The following is a 24,254-nucleotide window of genomic DNA, read 5'->3' as shown; positions in this document are numbered from 1 at the left end:
GGATTATGTAAATGTGCGCTGGGAATTAAAGGTGGTATAATGCACATTTTACTAGACTGCCGAACACTACTAGACCTCCGTAAACGGTACCTATGCCCAATATTTTTAAAATATGATATAAGGCTACGGCTTCATGCGGCAGCACTATTAATGGAACTACCAAATATAGAGATAGCAATTGCATTGGGTAATTACATGAAGGCAATTAAAAGTCCCCAAGAATGGTTTAGTCAGCCTTAAGAGTTTTATAAATTGCTTTTGAGTTTTATGTTAGGTTTTATGAATTTTATATAAATATGAATGGATTGGGTTTTAGAGTTGTATCAAGCCGGGTATAAATTGTATAAGTGTGCCCTGTTTTTATTGGATAATTGGTATTTATTTCATTATTGTGAGTGTATTAAGCTCCTTGGTGCTCCGAGAATGTACAAATTGTGCAGTAGTAATAAGTGTAATGAGTTTTGCTATTTGTTTAAAGACTATGGTCTAAATAAACGATGACTTTGACTTGACTTGACTACTGGTTTAATTGTTCCTGCATTATTACAGTCTATACAAATTTAATCAAGTGTTTGTGAGTTTGACACTGATACGGGGGGTGGGAGGTTGCTTGCAGGCTGGTACCATCAGTCGTATTTTCATTGCCTCACTATTTGCGACTGGTACAGCAAAGCAAGGGTTGTTGTGTTTGTATTGTAGTCTACCTATGGAGCCAATTGTTCCATCTTGTTGTTGGTGTAATGCTACTTGCTGTATTATATATCTGGATGCAATGACTGAAACAACCTAATCCAAGTTTCACGGAACACAATGTTAACCAGTGCAGCGGTATAGTGAACCCTCCCCCCCAACCCTACCCCTTGCTTTGGGGGGACAGAAGGGCTGAATTTTTTTTAATGGCCCCATTGTGTGTGCAACTTTGCAGTGAGAGTGCCAGCTGACAATGTGGAAAGGTGGGTGAGATGGATGAATGATGTATGGTTGAAAGGGTGGATGGATGGTTAAGTGTGGCTAAATGCATGATGTGTGGATGGATGGATTGATGGCTAAAATAGATGGACGCAGGATGGGTGGATGGATGGATGGGTGGGTGCATGGATGGGTGGGTGGATGGATGGATGGGTGGATGGATGGGTGGATGGATAGATGGAAGGATGGCTGGATGGCTGGATGGATGGGTCGATATGTGGATGGGTGGATGGATGGGTAGATGGGTAGATGGGTGGATGGGTGGATGGGTAGGTGGGTGGATGAATGGATGGATGGGTGGAAGGGTAGATGGTGGATGGGTCGATGGGTAGGTGGGTGGATGAATGGATGGATGGGTGGATGGGTTGATGGGTGGGTGGATGGATGGATGGATGGATGGATGGATGGATGGATGGATGGATGGATGGATGGATGGATGGATGGATGAATGGATTGATGGGTGTAAAGATGGGTGGGTGGATGGATGGATGGATGGATGGATGGATGGATGGATGGATGGATGGATGGATGGATGGGTGGGTGGGTGGATGGATGGATGGATGGATGGATGAGTGGATGGATGGATGGATGGATGGATGGGTGGATGGATGGATGGGTGGATGGATGGATGGGTGGATGGATAGATGGATAGGTGGATGGATGGATGGGTGGTTGGATGGATGGATGGGTGAATGGGTGAATGGATATATGGATGGGTGGATGGGTGGATAGATGGGTGGATGGATGGATGGGTGAATCAGTTAATGGGTGGACAGATGGGTGGATGGATGGATAGGTGGATGGATGAATGGGTGGATGGGTGGATGGGTGGGTGGATGGATGGGTGGGTGGATGGATGGCTGGGTGGATGGGTGGATGGTTGGGTGGATGGGTGGGTGGATGGGTGGGTGGATGGGTGGATGGGTGGGTGGATGGGTGGATGGGTGGGTGGATGGGTGGATGGGTGGGTGGATGGGTGGATGGATGGATGGATGGGTCGATGGGTGGATGGTGATACAAGTGATCAATGCTCATCTGTCATCTGCACGCATCAATAACTTTTCTGCAATACAAGTGATCAGCATCTGGATCTGCATCTGTCAGCTTCACCATTGCACACACATCTTGCATCAGTGATAATGCGATGGCAGTGCTTGAAAACACAGTTGTTGAAATGGGTGTTTCCCCTCACCGAAGTGCATCCACACTATTTACTAGGATGTGTTCATTAAAATCAGCCTCATTAGGTGCGTCTCATAAGAGTGGTTACATGGGTGTTTAATAAAAACATCTTCGGAGGGTGACCAATGCAGTGCTTTTTATAAAAACACCTTTTGGATGGCGACCAATGCAGTGCTTCTCGCTATGGTTCGTGCAATAAACCCGTCATCAGCACGCATCATGCAGCCTTTGCTAATATGTCATCCATTTGCCCCTGTACGGTACGCATCTGGGAACCTCCCATCTCATCTGTCATGTAATGTCACGCCTAATATCAAAATCATCATTCATAATGTGCATCATAATAATTTTAATTGAATGTCATCTGCACGCATCTTTATTGCATCTGTCAATCACACGCATCTTTATTGACAATCACACGCATCTTTATCTTCGAGCCTCCCATCTCATCTGTCATGTAATGTCACGCATAATGTCAAAATCATCAGTCATAATGCGCATCATAATAATTTGAATCTTTATTGCAATCATCTCAACGAAGTTCAGAGGGCTTTTTTATAAAAAGACCTTTGGAGGGCGACCAATGTAGTACTTTTTATAAAATACACCTTCGGAGGGAGACCAATGCAGTGCTTTTTATAAATACACCTCGGGAGGGCGACCAATGCAGTGCTTTTTATAAATACACCTTTGGAGGGCAACCAATGCAGTTCCGATGAGGCCTTTAATAATCACGTCCAGTATGTTGCATTTATTAAACACGTGATTTTACCAAACGCTACGCGCTAGGGTGCTTTTTTAAACACATGCATTTACTAAACGCCCGGCTATTATGCATGTAATAAACACATACATTTAATGAAAGTGCCTCGCTATACGGTACACATCTGTGAACCTCCTGCACGCATCTTTATTGCATCTGTCAATCACACGCATCTTTATTGACAATCACACGCATCTTTATTCAATCTCGGGATCATCTGTGTACCTCCCATTATAATGCACATCATAATAATTTTAATTGAATACACACATCTGTATTGACAATCCGAATTGGAAATTATCATCTTCCGTGTTCGCAAATCTGCTCGTTGTCATGGCATCTGTCATCAAATCATCATTCATAATGCCCATCATAATAATTGCATTGTATTGTCATCTGCACGCATCTTTATTGCACCTGTCAATCTAATAATCAGAATCTTGTTCATAAATCTGCGCGTTGTCATGGCATCTGTCATCTTCAAAATCAATCTCAGAACCCAAAATCTATCATTTATCATCTTAGCGTTGTCATGGAATCTGTCTTCTAAAATCATCAGTCATAATGTGAATGTGCACGTTGTCATGGCTATCGTCAATCTGCGCGTTGACATGGCTAGTGATGTTAATATGAATTCGCATTATTAGCATGCATTCTAAAACCATGCGATGTAAAGCCTCCTGCAATGTGAAAGTCGCGTTGCGATGGCAGCACATGAAAACACCGAAATGAGTGTTTCCCACCCCACACAGTTTACATTGACATCACTTCGTATGGCTGCACGGTACTGAGCATCATGACATAATGTGGAGGTACATACATTACTTGTCCATGGTGTGACATGTCAATAGATACCATGCGCCACGTACAGATTGTGTGATTACAAAGCATGTCGTCATCTAACGACTAGCAGCAAAACAACTTTATGTGAAGCATCTTTGATGTTTACTCTGCATTTAAGACATTACATCTGAAAATGAACTAGCCATTGTAATCTCATGCATACCTTTGTCATTTCATGTGTTTTGCTTTCTTTTTACTACTGACCATGCTTGTTTTGTTTTCAAATCGGCCTTGACGTTCTGCCCCATGGCACTTACAGATAACATTCTGTGCTGTGCATGCTTGTGCCCTGAATTTCTTAAACATGTGATTTGATGAGTCACACTTTGGTTTCTGCCTATCTGTTAGTTTGATGAGGGCGATGTAATGGCTGCTACATATTTCTGGGTGGGGGGGAGTGCTCCATCCTGCTGAGCTTTGGGACAAGGGGGCCTGGTAGAAGTTATAGTGCTGGCTTGCCACCCACAAACACCCCTCCCTGTGGAGATGGCTACCTACCTGTAAGTTTGATGAGTGAGATTCAATGGCTGCCACATGGCTGTGGGTGTGTGGAGTATTACATCTTGCTCAGCTTTGAGACAAGGGGGCCTGGTGGGAGTTGTAGTGCAGGCTTCCTCACCACTCTCTAGGTTCCTGACGCCGAGAATTACTTCGGCGCCTTGCTGCTGGTCGCGCTGGTCACGCGCGCTTTTGCTTAGCGCAAATTTTAAAAAATCCCCGTTTTGGATTTATTTTGTAATTTTAATTTCGCCCTTCTTCCCTGGTCTTAACTGTGGGCTGCCCCTTACCTGCACTGTAATTCAGGAAACACCACCGCTGTTTGGCGGGTCCGGGTTACTGGGAGGCTGGGAGGCTGTGGCTGTCAGCGCCATTTTGGATAGGGCTTGAAGCGCGAGCGCCATCTTGGAGCGTCCAGGTCACCTGGGACGCCGAGACGACGCTACTTAAGGCGAGCCGGCTGGAGGGTGAGCCTCCCTAGGTTCCTGACGCCGAGAATTACTTCGGCGCCTTGCTGCTGGTCGCGTTGGTCACGCGCACTTTTGCTTAGCGCAAATTTTAAAAAATCCCCGTTTTGGATTTATTTTGTAATTTTAATTTTGCCCTTCTTCCCTGGTCTTAACTGTGGGCTGCCCCTTACCTGCACTGTAATTCAGGAAACACCACCGCTGTTTGGCGGGTCCGGGTTACTGGGAGGCTGGGAGGCTGTGGCTGTCAGCGCCATTTTGGATAGGGCTTGAAGCGCGTGCGCCATCTTGGAGCGTCCAGGTCACCTGGGACGCCGAGACGACGCTACTTAAGGCGAGCCGGCTGGAGGGTGAGCCTCTCTAGGTTCCTGACGCCGAGAATTACTTTGGCGCCTTGCTGCTGGTCGCGCTGGTCACGCGCGCTTTTGCTTAGCGCAAATTTTAAAAAATCCCCGTTTTGGATTTATTTTGTAATTTTAATTTCGCCCTTCTTCCCTGGTCTTAACTGTGGGCTGCCCCTTACCTGCACTGTAATTCAGGAAACACCACCGCTGTTTGGCGGGTCCGGGTTACTGGGAGGCTGGGAGGCTGTGGCTGTCAACGCCATTTTGGATAGGGCTTGAAGCGCGAGCGCCATCTTGGAGCGTCCAGGTCACCTGGGACGCCGAGACGACGCTACTTAAGGCGAGCCGGCTGGAGGGTGAGCCTCTCTAGGTTCCTGACGCCGAGAATTACTTTGGCGCCTTGCTGCTGGTCGCGCTGGTCACGCGCACTTTTGCTTAGCGCAAATTTTAAAAAATCCCCGTTTTGGATTTATTTTGTAATTTTAATTTCGCCCTTCTTCCCTAGTCTTAACTGTGGGCTGCCCCTTACCTGCACTGTAATTCAGGAAACACCACCGCTGTTTGGCGGGTCCGGGTTACTGGGAGGCTGGGAGGCTGTGGCTGTCAGCGCCATTTTGGAAAGGGCTTGAAGCGCGAGCACCATCTTGGAGCGTCCAGGTCACCTGGGACGCCGAGACGACGCTACTTAAAGCTCGCCTGTAGAGCGCAGCGGTGACGCGCAGCGGTAGCGCCCTCCCTGCGCCTGAGTCGTGCCAGAGTCCTGCCCGTCTGCGCTCGTCAGCGTCGCGGAGGCGTGCGAGGCGGGACTCTGGGCTACGTCTCTCTCTAAGCAGGGATACATCTTGGGCCCTAAGGTATGTGCCGCTCGCGCTCTCCCAGGGGGTTCTCATATAGCGCGGATGATTTGAGATCCATGCGCAATCATCCTGCGGGATGTAAATGTTTATTCCCGGGAGGCCGTCATCTGGGTAAAGGCTGCACAGTTTGTGGCTGGCGTCCTACGGCCTCACTTAATCCTGCCCGGTTATCCTCCATCCAGAATCACCATTGTGCTCTGTTAAATACCAGGTCTTTGGCCTGTCACTCGACGGACATCTGGAATCTGCTCGCAGACTCCGATATAACATGCTCATTCCTCACAGAGACATGGTTGGGGGCAGGATCAGAACCGGACATTGGCTGTGCTTTGTCGTCTAACTATACCATCTTAAGGAAGGACAGAACTGGGGGCAGAGGAGGAGGAGTGGCCTTGATAGTGGACAAGGCCTTGGGTTGCTCCTCTTTTCCCGTGGAAAACATTACAGGTTGTGAAGCTTTAGGCTTTACACTTAGTTTCTCGGCCTCTCAGACGTACTCAGGGATTCTGGTGTACAGACCTCCTGGGCCCATTGGGGCTTTTTTTGAAGACTTGCAGGATGCTCTGTCCACACCCTGCATGCGCTCTGCACAATGCCTATTACTGGGAGACTTAAACTTACATATGGACTCTACTTCTGACGCCAATGCGTCGAAGCTGCGGGACATTACTGCATTGCTGGGGCTCGCCCCTTTTATTGATAGCCCGACCCATGTTAAAGGACACATTTTAGATTTAATATTTTCTACGGCGCCGATTGAGGTGTCCGTGCCGCTCCCAGTCCTTTGGTCTGACCATTTTTTAATAAAGTTTGTTATCTCTTTTGAGACTAGACCTAGGTATCGAACACAGAAGGAGGCATCTCGTCAGTCGAGAGCTTTTCATTTAGTGACGGCAGATATGCTTTCGGCTGCGCTCAGTCAACATCCCTGTATACTTTCAGGGAACTTAGATACCGATCTGATCCTGGTTCAGAATTGGCTCAAATCTAGATTCGAGGAGTTTGCCCCATTAAAATCAGTGAGAATTGCTCCCTGTCACGATTCTGCTCCTTGGTTTACTTCCACACTACGTATAAAGCGCCAAGTCTGTAAAAAGGCGGAACGACTGTGGCGTCGTAAATACGATCCAGTGGAGAAAATAAAGTATCGGGACGCTATAAAACATTATCACAAAGATATTGCCGAAGCCAAAAAGGAATATCTGGAGCACAGGATAGATCGAGCGGACAATACGAGTAGGGAACTCTTCAGAATTGTGAAGGAGTTCGCGGATCCTGCTATAGGTGCCCGTCCACACTCTCACACCGAAGGGTGGATTAGGCAGCTAGCTGATTTTTTTGTCACAAAGATTAAAACTATTCAGGAATCGTTTCCTCCTGGGGACCCTCCCGGGGTTGCGGACGTCTCTATGAGTAACGGGCCGGCATTATCTCTGGAGGTAGAACCTGGGCCCACACTATCGGTCTTCCCGCAGCTGTCCTGTGCAACATCTTTGGAGCTACTGTCTCGGCTTCATTCTGGCTCACCCCTGGATGCCTGTCCAGCGAGATGCTTGGGCAGAGTGGCACCGGCAGTAAACAGCTTGCTGAATCCTCTGCTCAATCTGTCTTTGAGCTCCGGAGTGGTGCCTCGGGATTGGAAACACGCATTGATTCTGCCGCTGATCAAAAAGCCTCAGTTGGATCCTTTGCTGCAGGCTAACTATAGACTGATCTCCCTTCTCCCTGCTCTGGCGAAAGTGGTTGAGAAGCATGTTCAGCATACTCTTACCACCTTCATTGAGAATAACAACATTCTCCATGATTCTCAATCCGGTTTCCGTGCAAACTATAGCACGGAGACGGCCCTCGTGGAGGTGACCGACGCCATCAGGGAGACGCTCGATCTAGGGGGAAAGGCTATGTTAGTCATGCTGGACTTGTCGGCGGCTTTCGACACCGTCCCTCATGCTGGTCTCCTGTTAAGACTCAGGGAGATCGGCCTGCGGGGGACGGTGTTGGATTGGTTTCAATCCTTCTTGTCGGACCGCCGTCAGGTGATCTGGGCTCCCCCGTTCTCCGCTGAAATGCCATCGCTAGAGGTTGGGGTTCCTCAAGGGTCCATTCTGAGCCCCACCATATTTAACATCTATATGGCTCCTCTGGCGGCGGTAGCGGAGGCCTATGGGGCCCAGGTCATCTCATATGCTGATGACACCCAGCTTCTGTTCACATGCAGCAAGGGAGAGGCTTTCGACGGCGACAGGATTAAAGATTGTCTTAGTGCAGTCTTCGCGTGGTTTCAGCGGCACAGCCTGAAATGCAACTCGGAGAAATCCGAGCTGCTTTTCTTTGGCTGTGCCCCCGATCCGGGCTGGAAGTCCTGGTGGCCCCAGGATATGTTCCCTCCTGAGAACTCATCTCCCCAGGTGAAAAATCTTGGAGTGGTGTTTGATTGTGGTAAATAAATAAATAATACCTCTATTTTTGACTAGATATACAATAACAGATAGCTCAATAAATAAGAGTCAAGATTCGAGGTAGTAGGAGTATGCAGGTTTAATACAGCATAAAGGACAGGAACAGGACAACCTGCACGGGAATAGGATGGCAGCGCTGCACGGGGCAGGGACAAAGGAATGGCAACTTTTCATAACAGTGCACAAGTATATATACTTAAACAAAATACATGGTATTCGATACAATAGGCGTAGCAGTGGGCAGGGCCTGTAGCAGTCGCGAAAGATAAGGCAGAAAGAAGGTGTAACAAGAGGCGTGAACAGGGCGTATACATAGACATGTGATGTAAACGTAACGGAATATGTCACAAATGGGGCGGAAACATGGAGGGGGCTACCGAAGGAGCCGGGACCTCTAACCTAGTGGTGCGCGCAAGCTGGCAATGACGTGTTACTAGGGAGAAGCTGGGGGTTATGACTTCTGAGCTAGAAGGAGAGACGAAAGTCTGGAGAGTCAGAGCGACATGTACCTAAACACTATCTAGTATCTGATGTTTAGAGAACATGTTGATAGAATCCAAAAGTTATCAGGGTAAAGGCTAACAGACTCTAAGACTGGTGCATGCATTATTCTACATGTAGTGTGTGTTGAGGAATATTAAATGACCATTAATACAGTATTTCTCTTACATGGAGACGTAAAGGCTAGACGATGACTGAAACTATTGATGCGATTCAGTAGCTTAGGAATGCAGAGAAGGAGGGCTGGACTGATAACTAGAATCATAACATACTCTTGGCAGACTGGGAGGCAGAGCCAGGCCGAGCCGGGCACTGTGAGGCAGGAAGTAAGTGAAGGGTCAGGGATACAGGTGGGGGCTGTATCGCTCCTCGGAGAGGGTTCAGGAGACAGGAGCTGAATCTGAGTCCGGGCCCTTTTGAGGCCTAGAAACGGGGACTTTCAATGAAATAACGTGCACACTGAGAAACGTGGCAATGTAGCTTTACATAGGCCTAATACTCGTAGCTTTCACGAGAACTGGAAACTGGCATACTAGAGATGGACACAACTGTAATTGCGTCTTTAATCGATCATGGGGAATACATATGCATATTAATCATGCACATATAGCATAAGATGGGGAACACGTAGGGACACAGAACATGGCAAAATTTACTTTTCCACATTCCCTCCTTGTCACTACGTTTCCATCCGGAAACATCAATATTCATGATACCATCTATCATTTCATACAGTATCATTTGCTCGTCTCGAAATTTCTTGGAACGGGATCTAGGATGGGACTTGGGACTAGGAATACAAGAGGTAGCACAAATGCCGCAAATCGCAGGGCCACATTGTATACAGAGGCAGCAACTGAATATGATCGCTACTGCAATACCTAGAAAGGACAATACTTTCCATCCCCAGGCAGAAATTATACTCCAAAACCAACCGGACCATGTCCAGGTGCCTGGATTCTGGTGTAACTGATGGGCAATTTTATGAAGTCTGGTTATAGCTGAATAAACAGACGGCGCGTTATTAGGAATGAAAATGCAGCAACTAGATCCGATGACTCTACATGCTCCTCCTCTATCGGCCAGTATGACGTCAAGAACGAGACGATTTTGGAGCACGACAAATCTCATAGCAGATTGTTCTTCGGTTAAGTTACCTAGAGCAGAGGCAGTCTCATTCACTACTGCTTCAAGGGTTCTGGTTAATCTACGGATTAACTTACTATTCTGGATAGGTCCTATAAAGAAGAAGAATCCTCTATTGAAATCTGTATACTGTTCTAGAGCAGTTTCAGTTTGATCGACAATCGGGGACTCGATCTCCCTTCTATGTCTAATGTGTACTAGATGTGTGTTTCTGTGATAATCGGACGGGGCTAGGAAAACTGGTGGCAGTAGGAAGGCAATGTAACAGGTTCCATCCCAATCGAGGGGCAGACGAACATATGCGGTCTGACCACAAACAAAATAAGAATGACGTGAAGCTTTGAAAATAGATTTCCCACTGTCACTATACTTGACAATAGTAGTACAATCACTATGTCCTACATGTACGGAACCATTATTTCGGACACATAATTCGCCTTTGACTGGTAATACTGAAATAGCAGGTAAGTCTGGAGTAGGATCAGACTGAACATTCAGAACCATGAAATTCGAAGAATAATTACCCAAATTATAAACTTCATTTTCTAGATCTAACCCTGTTCTGTGGGGAAGACCTTGCTTGTCTGGAAAACATGTACTGTTCAGAAGGGACATATCAGTTGAGGATGACGTTAACGTGGACCATGCTCCACATGAACCATTATGTGAAAACGGATAAGGAAAGAGTGGCAGAACTCCCTTCGGTGTCTGGAAAGGGGGGAGTCGACCACACACCCAACAATTAGTGGCATTGCTGGTCTGGTGTGAATAATGCAACATACGTATAAAGGTATTGTTGCGCATAGCAAGACGATAAGATAGTTCGTGAGGAGGCAGATCACTAAATGTGTGCTCTACTGTAGCATTAGAAAACATATTTACATGAGAAATTGGAAAACATAAATGAAATGCATAACTCGTGCAGGTAATCATCAAGCTTAAAAACAATATAAAACTTAGAAAAACGATACATCGGATAGAGTTTTGACTAACTCTCTCACTATGGGGGTCTATCTCATACATGTCAGATACCTGTCTAACCGTTTCACCTAGGGGAGGACTTAGACAATTAAACTGGCTGACTTATTTTACTAGACCGTAGCTTACTTTTATACTCCTGCTGCGGAGTTTTCTCTAACAGGGAGGGCTTGATATCAATGTCATTTGCGGGACAGTCCTTAAGAATAGTATCTTGGCAGTCTTTAAAATCTTGACAATCCTTGGAAAAGTTCTTGGAAACAGTTTTTAGTCCGTGAAATTTCTTGACGTGTGACAGGTGCACCCACCCCTTCCTGTCTTCCAACTTGACGGCAGTACGGGTGGTTAGAAGGACTAACTTCGGCTCCTTCCAGCGAGGCTCCAGCGGACTTGAACGATCAAAATTGCGGACGAGGACCAGGGTGCCGGGAAGGATCTCGTGTGGCTTGACTTCAGTATTGTCGGGAAATGCAGCGGCAACCTGTGAACGACAAGAGTGTAGGGCAGACATCAAGGAAGCTAGGTAATCTGTCAGCATATTACTGGAAACATCTGTAATACTTCGGGGTCTAGGTGTACCCCACATATTCGGGGGGCGGCCGAATACGACCTCATAAGGGGACAGACCTGATCTGGAGTGTGCGACCATGCGCATATAGAACAAAGCGACTGGCAGAGCAACTAACCAGTCTACACCTTTTTCTTGACAGATTTTGGCAATGCGGATTTTCAAGGTTTGATTATGTCTCTCTACGAGACCGGCTGCTTCTGGATGGCGTACACAATGGAACTTCCACTGGTACCCTAACAAAAGGGAAACGTGCTTCATTAGTTCAGATGAGAATGGCTGGCCGTTGTCAGAATACACGACCCTAGGGAGTCCATAACGGGGGAAGAATTCACGAACCAACTGCTTGGCAGTGGTCGCGGCTGTGTAATCTGGGACTGGATATGCTTCTGTCCACCTGGACAAAGCGCATACAACTACAAGGACATACTTGAAACCTCGACATCGCTCCATCTGAATATAATCCATCTGGAGGACTTCAAAAGGGTGGTCAGGAGGTTGGAATCCACCTTGTTCCACCGGGACACTTTTACCTGGATTGAACTGGCAACATATCATACAAGTACGGACTTTCTGCTTGGCTGCAGCTCGTAAATGCTTGTTAAACCAAATGTTCTGGATACTGTCTAACATGGCTTTTTCTCCTAAATGTGCAGGACTATGTGCGGTATTGATAATGACTTGAACCATTGAGTCGGGGAGAAACCATGTGGCTTTTCCCCTCGTCAACCATCCCTGATCTGTCTGGACCCCTCCTTGTTCGGACCATTTCTTGATTTCCTCGGGAGTAGCATGTGACTGGATATCTATGACATCTTGAGTAGGGTCCTTAACTGTCATACAAGTAGTCTGTTCGAGAGTGGATGTCGGTGTCTTGTTAACTGGTATGTCTGGTGTCTGTGCTGTAAGCTTGGCTGTTCGATCTGCTAGATCATTACCTTGAGAAATAATGTCTGTAACTTTCGTATGTGCTTTGCACTTCATGATAGCGATGGAAGTCGGTAAATGTATTGCATCTAACAGAGCTTGAATGAGGAGACCATGCTGAATCTTGGTTCCATGAGAAGTCATGAAACCTCTCTCCTGCCAGAGCACTCCGAAGTCGTGTACAACTCCGAATGCGTAGCGTGAATCTGTGTAAATATTAACTTTCAGGTTCTTGGCGTGTATGCAGGCTTTTGTCAGAGCGACTAGCTCTGCTGCTTGAGCAGACAGGGTGTCAATACGATGTGTTTCAATAACTTCAGTGTCAGTAGTCACTGCATACGCGGCTACTAGTTCTCCTGTACTTGTTCTCATACATGAACCATCCACATAAAGTGTCAGGTCTGGATCTGGTAATGGAATATCTGTCAGGTCTTGTCTCGGCTTAGTCATAGTGTTAACTATTTCCACACAGTCATGCATGGCAGGATTTGAAGTAACTGACGGTAACAGTGTAGCAGGATTTAGAACGTTGCAGCGTCTGATTTCTATGTGTGGCTGGAACAGTGTCAGTTCATAACCTGTCAAACGTGCAATTGTCAAGTGCTGAGTCTGTGTTCGGTTTAAAAGAACTTCCACGGAGTGTGGAACTTGTACTGTCAAGGAATGTCCTAATACTATGGAATCACTTTGTCTGATAGCTAGTGCTGTGGCTGCAACTGACTTGAGGCACGCAGGCAGCGCCTGGGCTACTGGATCTAATGTGCTCGAAAAATAAGCGCAGGGCTTGTATTGTCCGGCTTGATCTTGTGTGAGAACAGATAATGCTGTACCATCGCGTTCTGTGACAAAAAGTGTAAAAGGCTTACTGTAGTTCGGTGTTGCTAGAACAGGAGCTTGGCATAAAGCTTTCTTTAACTCATTGAAACTAAGTGTATGTTCAGATGTCCAAGGGAGGACAGTCGATACGGCTGCCTCCTGTGTCGTTAACTGTATCAGTGGCTTGGCTAGAAATGCATACTGAGGAATCCATTGTCTGCAATAAGAAGTAAGGCCGATAAAAGCTCGTACCTCCTTCTGGGTCTTGGGCTGAGGAAGACTCGCGATTAACTGGATACGGTCGGGTGTCAACTGCCTACCCCACTTGGACAGTAAGTGGCCTAAGTAGATCACTTGCTGGACACAGAATTGAAGTTTTGAAGGGGACACCTTGTGCCCCATCTCGGCTAGGAAATACAGAACTGTGAGTGACGCTCGCTCGCAAGCACGTTCAGAACGGGCAGTGATCAGTAGATCATCGACATATTGGAGCAGGGCAGTGTCAGTTGGCATGTGAATATTGTCTAGTTGTCTCTTAAGTGCTTGACTGTAAATACTAGGACTTTCTGTGAAACCTTGAGGAGCGCGTGTGAATTTATAGCTCCTTCCATTTAAACAGAATCCGAAAAGGTACTGGCTGTCTGGATGAATGGGGACACTGAAAAATGCATTCTTGAGGTCGATTACTGTAAAAAATATTGCCTCAGAATCAATGGCTGTCAATAGAGATGAGATATCTGGAACAACTGGATACTGAGGAATGATACATTTATTGAGTTCTCGAAGGTCAATCACTAATCGATATACTGGGGGTGCATTTGGATCAGTACGTTTCATGACTGGAATGATAGGAGAATTATATACATTGGAGTCAGTTTCTACAACTACTCCTTGAGCCGTAAGCTCGTCAATAATTTTGGATAAGGCTGCTACAGCCTCAGGTGGCAATCTGTACTGTCTGATTCGTGGTAACACTACACCTTGCTTGAGAGTCACACGATGGGGTGTGATTCGCATGAAACCAACATCAGTTGGACCTTGCGCCCATAGATGTTGCGGGACATTTGACAATCTCGGATCAAAATCTCGTAATACATAGTGACCCTTGAAGTCACGTAAAAACAAACGTATCCCCTCTGGGAAACAGCAAATAACTGCACCTAATTCTTTCAGTGTCTTAATACCTAACAAATTTTCTGGACATGACTTCGTAAGCAATAGATCAGTAGTTCGGGACAATGGACCTACTTCTAGAGTAACTGGCTTTGATATCTCGTTTACAATAGGCTTTCCTGAAAATCCAAGGGAAACATTTCTAGAGCCTGAGAGCGGAGCCCCTGGAACCTCGTCGTGACTAATGGTAGTCCTACTTGCCCCTGTATCAATCAGAAACTTTCTGTCTTTCCCTAATACTTGACTGTGAACATAGGGACCTTCTTGATCTACAGGAATCTCGATGAGAGGCAAGCCTACCTCCCTCTGTAGGCTGTTTCATGAATACGCTTGATACTCTGGATACTCTGTCTGTGCATACTGGTACATCTGCTGTGTAACATGCTGTGTTGCAGCAATAGGCTGCGGTGCTGGAACTGTCTGTTGTGCATTCTGTGGCTGAGAAGTCTGTGAAACTTGTTCTTGTCTAGGCGGACGTGGTCTTTCTTTAGTTTTACCAGTGGCTATATTGTGTTTCAGAACTGCACACTCGTTTATAAAATGACCTGGCTGTTTACAATAATTGCATGTCCCTTTAACGGGAGCTGCAGGATGACTGGCTTGATTCGGACCCCTCTTCTGACTGTCTTGTGGAACAGATTGTGCAACTAGTACTTTCATTTTCGTGTCTTTCATACGTCTTCTCTCGTGTTCTTGCTCTTCTCTGATTCTATTCTGGTGATACTGGAGCATTTGGAGCATCTGGGACGGGGTACAAGCTTGCCAAGTACTTTCGACTTTCAAAACTCGATTTTTAACTTGTGGACTTGAATTCTCGACTAATTTAGTAACAAAAAGATGAGGGTATGACTCGCTACTCGTCTTCAAACCACTGTTTATTATAAAACATTTCTCAAATCTAGAATAAAAATCACTAGTATCTTCGTCTGGTTTCTGTTTACATGCTGAGATTGCATCCCAGTCTTCCTTTTTCGTGGCTAATAACCTAGGCAAAACTTGTATCAATAATTCTGGTAATTCTTTACATTTGTCTCCAAGACCGGTACCTGGTACACGTATCTTATCTTCAGCTTCTAGAGCTGTCCAATCGATCTTTTTCTCTCCCACCTCCCAATCCTTTTCCTTGAGTTTTTCATATATGCCCGCAGGCAACAGGACTTTTAACATTTTAATAATATCTGGATACGTGTATTCTCCCATACGGAGCATGTCTTTTAATTCTCGGTGGAACCCTGCTGGATCTTTGTCGTGACAGGGAATTAATTTCTTCATCTCTAAGAGTTCCATCTTGGTAACTGGGGTGTAAACAAATACTCGTTGCATTTCACCACCCGCTGTCCTAACTGGGTGTACTTCTCGTAACGGATGCTGTCTATCTATATAAAACGGTTTACTTTCTGGAGGTGAGACATGAACAAAATGCGGATTTAGGAACGTTCTATATTTGTGGCGCTGTTCTAGAATGACACTAATTAAATCGGTGCCTAAACCTTTCCATCTATACTGGAGTAACTCGTTCAGGACATCATGTAACGGACCTGGATCAGAATGTTGACCCTCATACAGAGTAATGAGGTGTTGGATCATATACATACCCACCAGTCGCTGCTCGGCTGGGGGCAGTTTCAGAAACATTTGTGCCACTATTTCGTCTGGAAAAGTGGTAGAATCAGTAATCCATCGGACTGCTGATCGGGCTAGTTCTTGTTCATGCATGGTACTTAACTCACTATAACCGATTCGTGATTTCAGAATGTGATCGGTAGCTTGAAATACTTGTTCTAGAGAACCTTGTTCTGGTGCTGGAAGAGGAACAGTTTTCTTGTGTTCTAGGCGTAAATGTCGGTCTGGAAATCTAGATTTACCTACATACGCTATTCTGGCGGTGTTCTCGTCGTCTACCTCTTCAGTAGGAGAGTCATTTTCTTTCTCGCTTCCTAGAGCTTCTTTGCGTTGTTCGTGTAACCTTATTATTTCTTTACGTATTTTCTTGTACATACTCTCTATACTATTGAGTGTCTTGTGCTTACCCTCGGCTATATTATCACTCCACTTTGTCAGAATTTTCATTTCGGTCGGATCTTTAGTCGGGGAATCTTGTTCCCTAATTAAACAATTGATCAGAAACTTTAACAGCATGAACTGGATCTCAGATTTTCTGTGAGACATGACTTCACCAATACTTTCTGGATCTTGTCCTGTACGAATGAAACGATACATTCTGTCTAGATCTTCTTTCATATTCGGTAGGGTGTCCAAGTACTCGGTCACCCGTCTTACACGTAATGAATATATAACCATACTATCATCACCTGGGACCGGATCATAACGGCATTCGGTAAGAGCTCGTCTGATATCTGCAACAGACTGATGTTTGGGCGTGCGCTGTAACGCACGTTCATGTAACTCGACTGACGTTACACGTTTGTGTGGCGGCGGGGTTCCCGGAGGACCTCCTCCCGCGGCCCCTAAACTGGAATCGTCGACTGATACTCTTCGTGCTGGCAGAGTGACCAGTGTAGCGGGTACTTGTAATGTAGGCTGGACCGGGGGTACCGTAACAGGTGCTGTAACAGGTGCCCCGGTGACTGGAGGAGCAGGATTTACATTATTTACAGGAGCTGGCGGAACAGGATTTGCATATTCTGGGACTGTGTCGTCCAAATAGGACGAGAGAAAAATATCAGCTGCGGTCGGTTTGTGACGTAGCTTGGTCGGAAACTAAGGGTGGCGGAAAATTACTGAATGCCTCCGGGGTTGTTTTTGGCAAGCCCTCGGCAAGAAGAGGATACATACCCTTAATGAGGGCATTCCTCTGTCTGTCTGACTGTTCGGTTTTAACTCGTTCACCTATTTCGATTAATTCCCTTTCTTGGGCTCTTTCTAAGGATTCTCTACTTAATTCTGACTTTCTGATTTCTTTTTCGGTTCTTTTATGAGATTCTTTGCGCCATAACTCGATGGCATCTTTCTGTGACTGTCTGGCTTTCTTTTTCCATAATGCTTCTTCTACTCGCATGATGCACTCGGCATCCCATGTACCCGATACGGGCCATCTATACTTTTCTTCTAACTGTTTGGTGTACTCCACCCACAAATCTAGATATAATATGGCACTTATGCCATGCTTTTGATACATAAAATGACCTGGACTGTCCCTAGGCGGTACAGGAACTGCTTCTTCTAACAGACCTTTTCTAGTTCTTAACTGACGTAACTTTGAAAACCATGGCATGACTGGGCTGGAGTCTAGACACAATTACAATACACAATGAACACGATAATTACTGAAGGTACACCACTTTCATACCACGACATTGAAATACATGAATGACATTTAAAATAACAGTTCGGACAAAATACTACCTGGAATACTGGAAACAGAATACATGAATTTCTCGAGAACAGAACGGACTAGAACAGAAACGAGATGCACTGCTAAAACAGTACGAAACTTACCGGTCTCATAAAGAGACACGTCAGGACCCGCATCCACCTAAGTGGACACTTCGTGTTGGATCTGTGTACCCAAACCCACGGACCAGAGACAATGCAATTGACCCTGTCTAGATACTACCCCAGCAACGGTACTCACCGGGCAGCAAGAACGGAAGGCCTCGGACTGGACTGGACTGCTACGACGACGGACGGACGAACTTCGGACTTCAGTTACAGGTGGGCCTCCGGATACCTCGGACCTTGGACTCTCGGCTTGGGCTCTGGTCGGGACTCGCCGCGTTCCTCCACCGCCTCGTCTGGACGCTGGACCGCAACCTCCGTCTCCTCCGTGGGCCTGAGGGATACTTGAAGCAGAAATATCTGCACGTGGCCGGTATGGTTCCATCACGGCTGCAGAGGATCAGGGGGCTTGCGTGGCTTCACCGGCGCGTGGGGAAAGGGCAAGTCCCTATTCGGGCGCCATTATGTGGTAAATAAATAAATAATACCTCTATTTTTGACTAGATATACAATAACAGATAGCTCAATAAATAAGAGTCAAGATTCGAGGTAGTAGGAGTATGCAGGTTTAATACAGCATAAAGGACAGGAACAGGACAACCTGCACGGGAATAGGATGGCAGCGCTGCACGGGGCAGGGACAAAGGAATGGCAACTTTTCATAACAGTGCACAAGTATATATACTTAAACAAAATACATGGTATTCGATACAATAGGCGTAGCAGTGGGCAGGGCCTGTAGCAGTCGCGAAAGATAAGGCAGAAAGAAGGTGTAACAAGAGGCGTGAACAGGGCGTATACATAGACATGTGATGTAAACGTAACGGAATATGTCACAAATGGGGCGGAAACATTGAGGGGGCTACCGAAGGAGCCGGGACCTCTAACCTAGTGGTGCGCGCAAGCTGGCAATGACGTGTTACTAGGGAGAAGCTGGGGGTTATGACTTCTGAGCTAGAAGGAGAGACGAAAGTCTGGAGAGTCAGAGCGACATGTACCTAAACACTATTTAGTATCTGATGTTTAGAGAACATGTTGATAGAATCCAAAAGTTATCAGGGTAAAGGCTAACAGACTCTAAGACTGGTGCATGCATTATTCTACATGTAGTGTGTGTTGAGGAATATTAAATGACCATTAATACAGTATTTCTCTTACATGGAGACGTAAAGGCTAGACGATGACTGAAACTATTGATGCGATTCAGTAGCTTAGGAATGCAGAGAAGGAGGGCTGGACTGATAACTAGAATCATAACATACTCTTGGCAGACTGGGAGGCAGAGCCAGGCCGAGCCGGGCACTGTGAGGCAGGAAGTAAGTGAAGGGTCAGGGATACAGGTGGGGGCTGTATCGCTCCTCGGAGAGGGTTCAGGAGACAGGAGCTGAATCTGAGTCCGGGCCCTTTTGAGGCCTAGAAACGGGGACTTTCAATGAAATAACGTGCACACTGAGAAACGTGGCAATGTAGCTTTACATAGGCCTAATACTCGTAGCTTTCACGAGAACTGGAAACTGGCATACTAGAGATGGACACAACTGTAATTGCGTCTTTAATCGATCATGGGGAATACATATGCATATTAATCATGCACATATAGCATAAGATGGGGAACACGTAGGGACACAGAACATGGCAAAATTTACTTTTCCACATGATGATGACCTCTCCTTCCGTCCCCATATTCTGGGGATAGCTGGGAAATGCTTCGGCATCCTTAAGATGCTGAGGAAGTTTCTTCCTCTGCTTTCCCTGCAGTATCGGAAGACTGTAGTTCAGGCATTAGTAGGCTCTAGGCTAGACTACGCCAATGCGCTCTTTGCAGGCTTGCCTAGGTACCTCCTGGACAGACTGCAAATTGTTCAAAACTCGGCGGCCAGAGCTATATTTGGCCTGCTCAGGAGAGCTAGCGCTCACCTGCTATTAAATAGGTTGCATTGGTTATCCATCTCTAAACGAATCAGGTTTAAAATCCTCACACTAGCCTTTAAAGCCCTTCACTCTGTCGACCCGGTTTACATCAGAAAGAGGGTCGCTTTCTATGTGCCTCGGAGGACGTTGCGCTCAGCGGATCTGGCCAAGCTGGAGGTTCCTACTGCCAAACGAGTTCGGATGGGGGACGGTCCTTCCAATTTGTGGCAGCTCACTTCTGGAATGAGCTTCCTCTTTCCCTTCGCAAAGCTAAGAGTCTTTTGGCTTTTAGGAAAGAGCTGAAGACCATGCTCTTTTCCGCGTGATCATTACGACTGTGGTATTGCTCGTTTGTGTTTTCAGGTTTCAGGTCTCTTTTGCCAAAGCACCGGGACACCCCTTGGGGTAGCCGTGCGCTCTAAAAGTATGGCCATAACATAACATAACATAACATAACACAAACACCCCTCCCTGTTAAGATGGCTACCTGACTGTTAGTTTGATGGGGAAATTCAAGGGCTGACACATGGTTGTGGGTGGGGGGAGTACTTCATCCTGCTGAGCTGTGGGACAAGGAGGCCTGGTAGGAGTTGTAGTGTTGGCCTCCCACCCACCCACACCCCTCCCTGTTAAGATGGCTACCTACCTGTTAGGTGAAAGTGAGCAATCACATTTCTGCCACATGGTAGTGGGTGAGGGGAGTACTCCATCCTGCTGAGCTTTGTGACAAGGGGGCCTGGTGGGAGTTGTAGTGCTGGCCTCCCACCCACACACACCCCTACCTTTTAAGATGGCTACCTGCCTTTAAGTTTGATGTGAGCATACACCCTTCCCTGTTAAGATGGCGACCTACCTGTAAGTTTGATAAATCTAATGTAATGGCTGCCACGTGGTGTGGAGTGGGGTGTTCCGTCCTGCTGGGCTGTGGGACAAGGGTGGGAGTTATAGTGCAGGCTTCCCACCCACAAACCCCCATCCCTGTTGAGATGGCTGCCTCTCTGTGAAGTGGAGCAGAGGAAGGGAATGGCTACACATGGCTCTTGGATGGGGGAGTGTTACATCATGTTTAGGGGTGGGACAAGAGAGCATAAGATGGCTACCTACAAGTAAGTTTGATGAGTGAAATACAATGACTGCCACATGCGTTGGGGTGGGGTGGTGTGCTCCATTTTGCTCAGATGTGGGACAAGGTGGCCTGGTGGGAGTTGTAGTGGTGGATGCCTATTCAAAGACACCACTCCCTGTTAAGATGGCTGACTCCCTGTGGAGCAGAGGGAGGGAATGGTTATTCATGGCTGTTGGGTGGGGGAGTGTTTCATCCTGCTTAGCGGTGGGACAGGGGGCCTGGTGGGAGTTGTAGTCCTGGCAGGGACTACAACTCCTAGCCAACCCAGGCAATGTTGCTAGCTACTTTTGGGGTGAATCAGAGGGAGTGAATGTTGGATCTGTGAGACATGTGTTGGGAAGTGTGTGATGCACATGAATGGAATTGGGCCTAGGAGGTGAAGCTTTATAGTTTTGCAAGACAGTACATAGCAGTGTGATGGTAGACATGTGTTTCTACTTACCAGCCTCCACTCGCTCGGCTACTTCTGTGAGACTCTTTGCATGCAGTATGGCAAGCACCTTCTCCTCCCATGCAGTGAATGTTCTTGGTGGAATGGGAGGGCCACCACCAGTCATCTGAGCCAGCTGACGATTCTTGTTGTTCTTCTCTTTTACCTGCCTCTTGAAGTCATGCCCCGCTTCATGATCTCCTTCTTGGTGCGCGGGTGGTCCTTACTGAATTGACTTTGTTGATTATCCTTTTCCACATTTGTGTTCTGGTGGCTAATGGTGTCTGTAGGACCAGGTTACTAAATAATTGTGGTTCTACTCTGATTATATCATCTACCATGACTGACAACTAATTGTCAGTGAATTTGGGCATTTTCTTCTGTGCCATGGTGTGCGATGTGCAAATGGGTTGAGGTGCAGGTGTGAGAGTGGTGGTGGCGATGTAAGTACTGTGTGTGTGTGTTGTTGTGCTGGTGAGATGTGTGGTGGTTTGCCTCTCTTTTGTGCTGTAGTGTTAGTTCCTTCAGGGGTGAAGTATTGCAAAGGATTCTGGTCAGGGAAAGGGTTGACTTCATACTTAGCTATGTAGGTGTGTCAAAATGGAGTATTGGTGTCAGGTTTGTTGTGTGGGATTTGTATTTATTTAGTTGCCATGGGAATGTATCATTGGGATGTGTTAGGTGTTTTTAGGGGCTGAGCTAGTTTGATGTGTACACTTGGTGGCCTTGTTGTGTGGTTTTTTTGTCGACCGCCAGAATTGTTACGGAGCGGCCGCGGCAGTGGGGATGCAAATGCCCTTCCATAGGCTCTCCCATTCATTACTGTTTGCATACCCTGCGGTCGGAAACAGCGGATCGTTCCACTGTCACCGCAATGGTATCTTAATTGTACGTGCTGTCAATCTGTTGCAGAAGTATTTTTACCTGCTCCTCCAGCTACCGGCGGTCTTTTGTGGCATCGTTCTGCCATGGTTGTTTTTTTATGGCGGTTGATCCCAATCGGACTGCCGTTTTTGCCACAGTACCTGCGGATGGTTCATTTCCGCTACTACGGCAGTCAGAATGGTTTTCCGACCGCCATCCTAATAGACCCCTATGTGTGCTGCAAAATGCTGACATATAGAAAGAGGAAGTAACAAGGATAAATAAAGATATTTCTCCTTGTTACTGCTCTGTTGGGAAGACATTTCTTTTTGGCACATTGCAAGATTTACAATGTCTTTTTAATCTTTGAATGTGACGAAAACAATTGGAGTTGTGTGGGAATACAATGCAGTGATTGCACTGTAATAAGTTACTCCAGATTTTGGAGCCTCCGTAAGCCACGCAAAGTGGCTTTGTGTAGCTTCAAAAATCTGACTTAATGTTAGTGTAACAGAGTTTAAATTGTATTCTTTCGTTGGCTGGGAGGCAATGTAGTTCTTTTAGCATAGGCGTAACATGAGAATGTCTATGCACCCTAAAAACTAGGCTGGCTGCATCGTTTCAAAAAACCTGAAGGCGATGCCACACAGTATCAGGTAATCCAGTGTATATTAGATTTGAACAGAACAGTGTAGACAAAATGGATGCAATAAAAGACATCATAGATGCGTCAAAGATCATAAGAGCTCCAACTTTCCTCAGCATTCTCAGCAGAATTGAACATTTAGATACCACTAAGTTGACTTAGGTCTGCATTGTGAGATACCCATCTATCATTACTCTATAAGGATTTAGGCCAACAGTGCAGGGGAAGGAAGTGGGTCCAACTCATCAGGCCAGTAGTGGGCAATAAATCCCATAGTATTCTGAAAAGGCGCTGTGTCAGAAAAGTACAATCTAAATGAAAAAAATAGCTGGGAGTCATCAGTGTAACTGTATGTATCGCACCCTCTGGTTACCAGCTCCTTCATACGAGGTTTGATGTAAAGGTTAAAAAGGTGGAGATACATGGAGGACCCTTGAGGGACCTCACTTCTTAATTTTTTAACCATGGCAGGAAAAGGTCCTAGTCTGGCCAATTGTGTGTGATCCAACAAAAATTATTTAAGCCACTGAAGGCCAAAAACACTGACTTTCCCCAGAGGCAAAATGAGCTACCCAACAGTCACACCCTGATCAACCACAACACATTCAATCCAATCAAATAGCATGGGAGTTTGAAGACATATGCAAGTTTTAAATATTTTACTCTATTTAAAAACAAAAATACTTTCAAAAATCTCAACTGTGTAAAAAAAACACAATGACACCACCAAACAAACTAAACATAATAACTACAATAGGAACAAGAGCAGAAATACCTACACAGTCTTATTGATCTTTCACAATAAATGAACTCCTCTACTATTTGTGTCACTAGATATTGATAGTTACATTCCATCACATATGACCATCATCCATGCACTGCAGTTCATTCTTTTAAGTTTTAGGACAAAGTCAGACACAGCAGGCATATTAACAGGAAAATAGTGGGGGTTTAAAAAGACAGTACTCCATATTGGAGTATTCTTGGAGTGTTGGGTCCACACAAGACCACGAGTCAATGTGCCCTGTATTGATAATTTTGGAGGGTTAAAGGGTATAACATTAATATTGAGGATACATCTACAACCATTGAGCACAAGGATTGGATAAAGAGTGAACAAGAAGGTGGTACATGTGGGTCCCCGAACAGTTGTGAATGGGATATTGTTGAAAGGAGAGACATATGTATTAGTCCTGAAGAAGGTGGCATATTCACATTGGGATCACTGTAAGGCTTTGACAAACCTTAAAAGCGCAATCTAGAGTGCATGGATGATATTCATATGTCATTGAATGGACCTATATTATTAATATATAATGACACAAAT

The sequence above is a fragment of the Lissotriton helveticus genome, chromosome 3_1, assembly GCF_964261635.1.
Source record: "Lissotriton helveticus chromosome 3_1, aLisHel1.1, whole genome shotgun sequence".
Taxonomy (NCBI): Eukaryota; Metazoa; Chordata; class Amphibia; order Caudata; family Salamandridae; genus Lissotriton; species Lissotriton helveticus.
The sequence above is the reverse complement of the archived record's forward strand: the minus strand, read 5'-3'. Positions refer to the sequence as shown.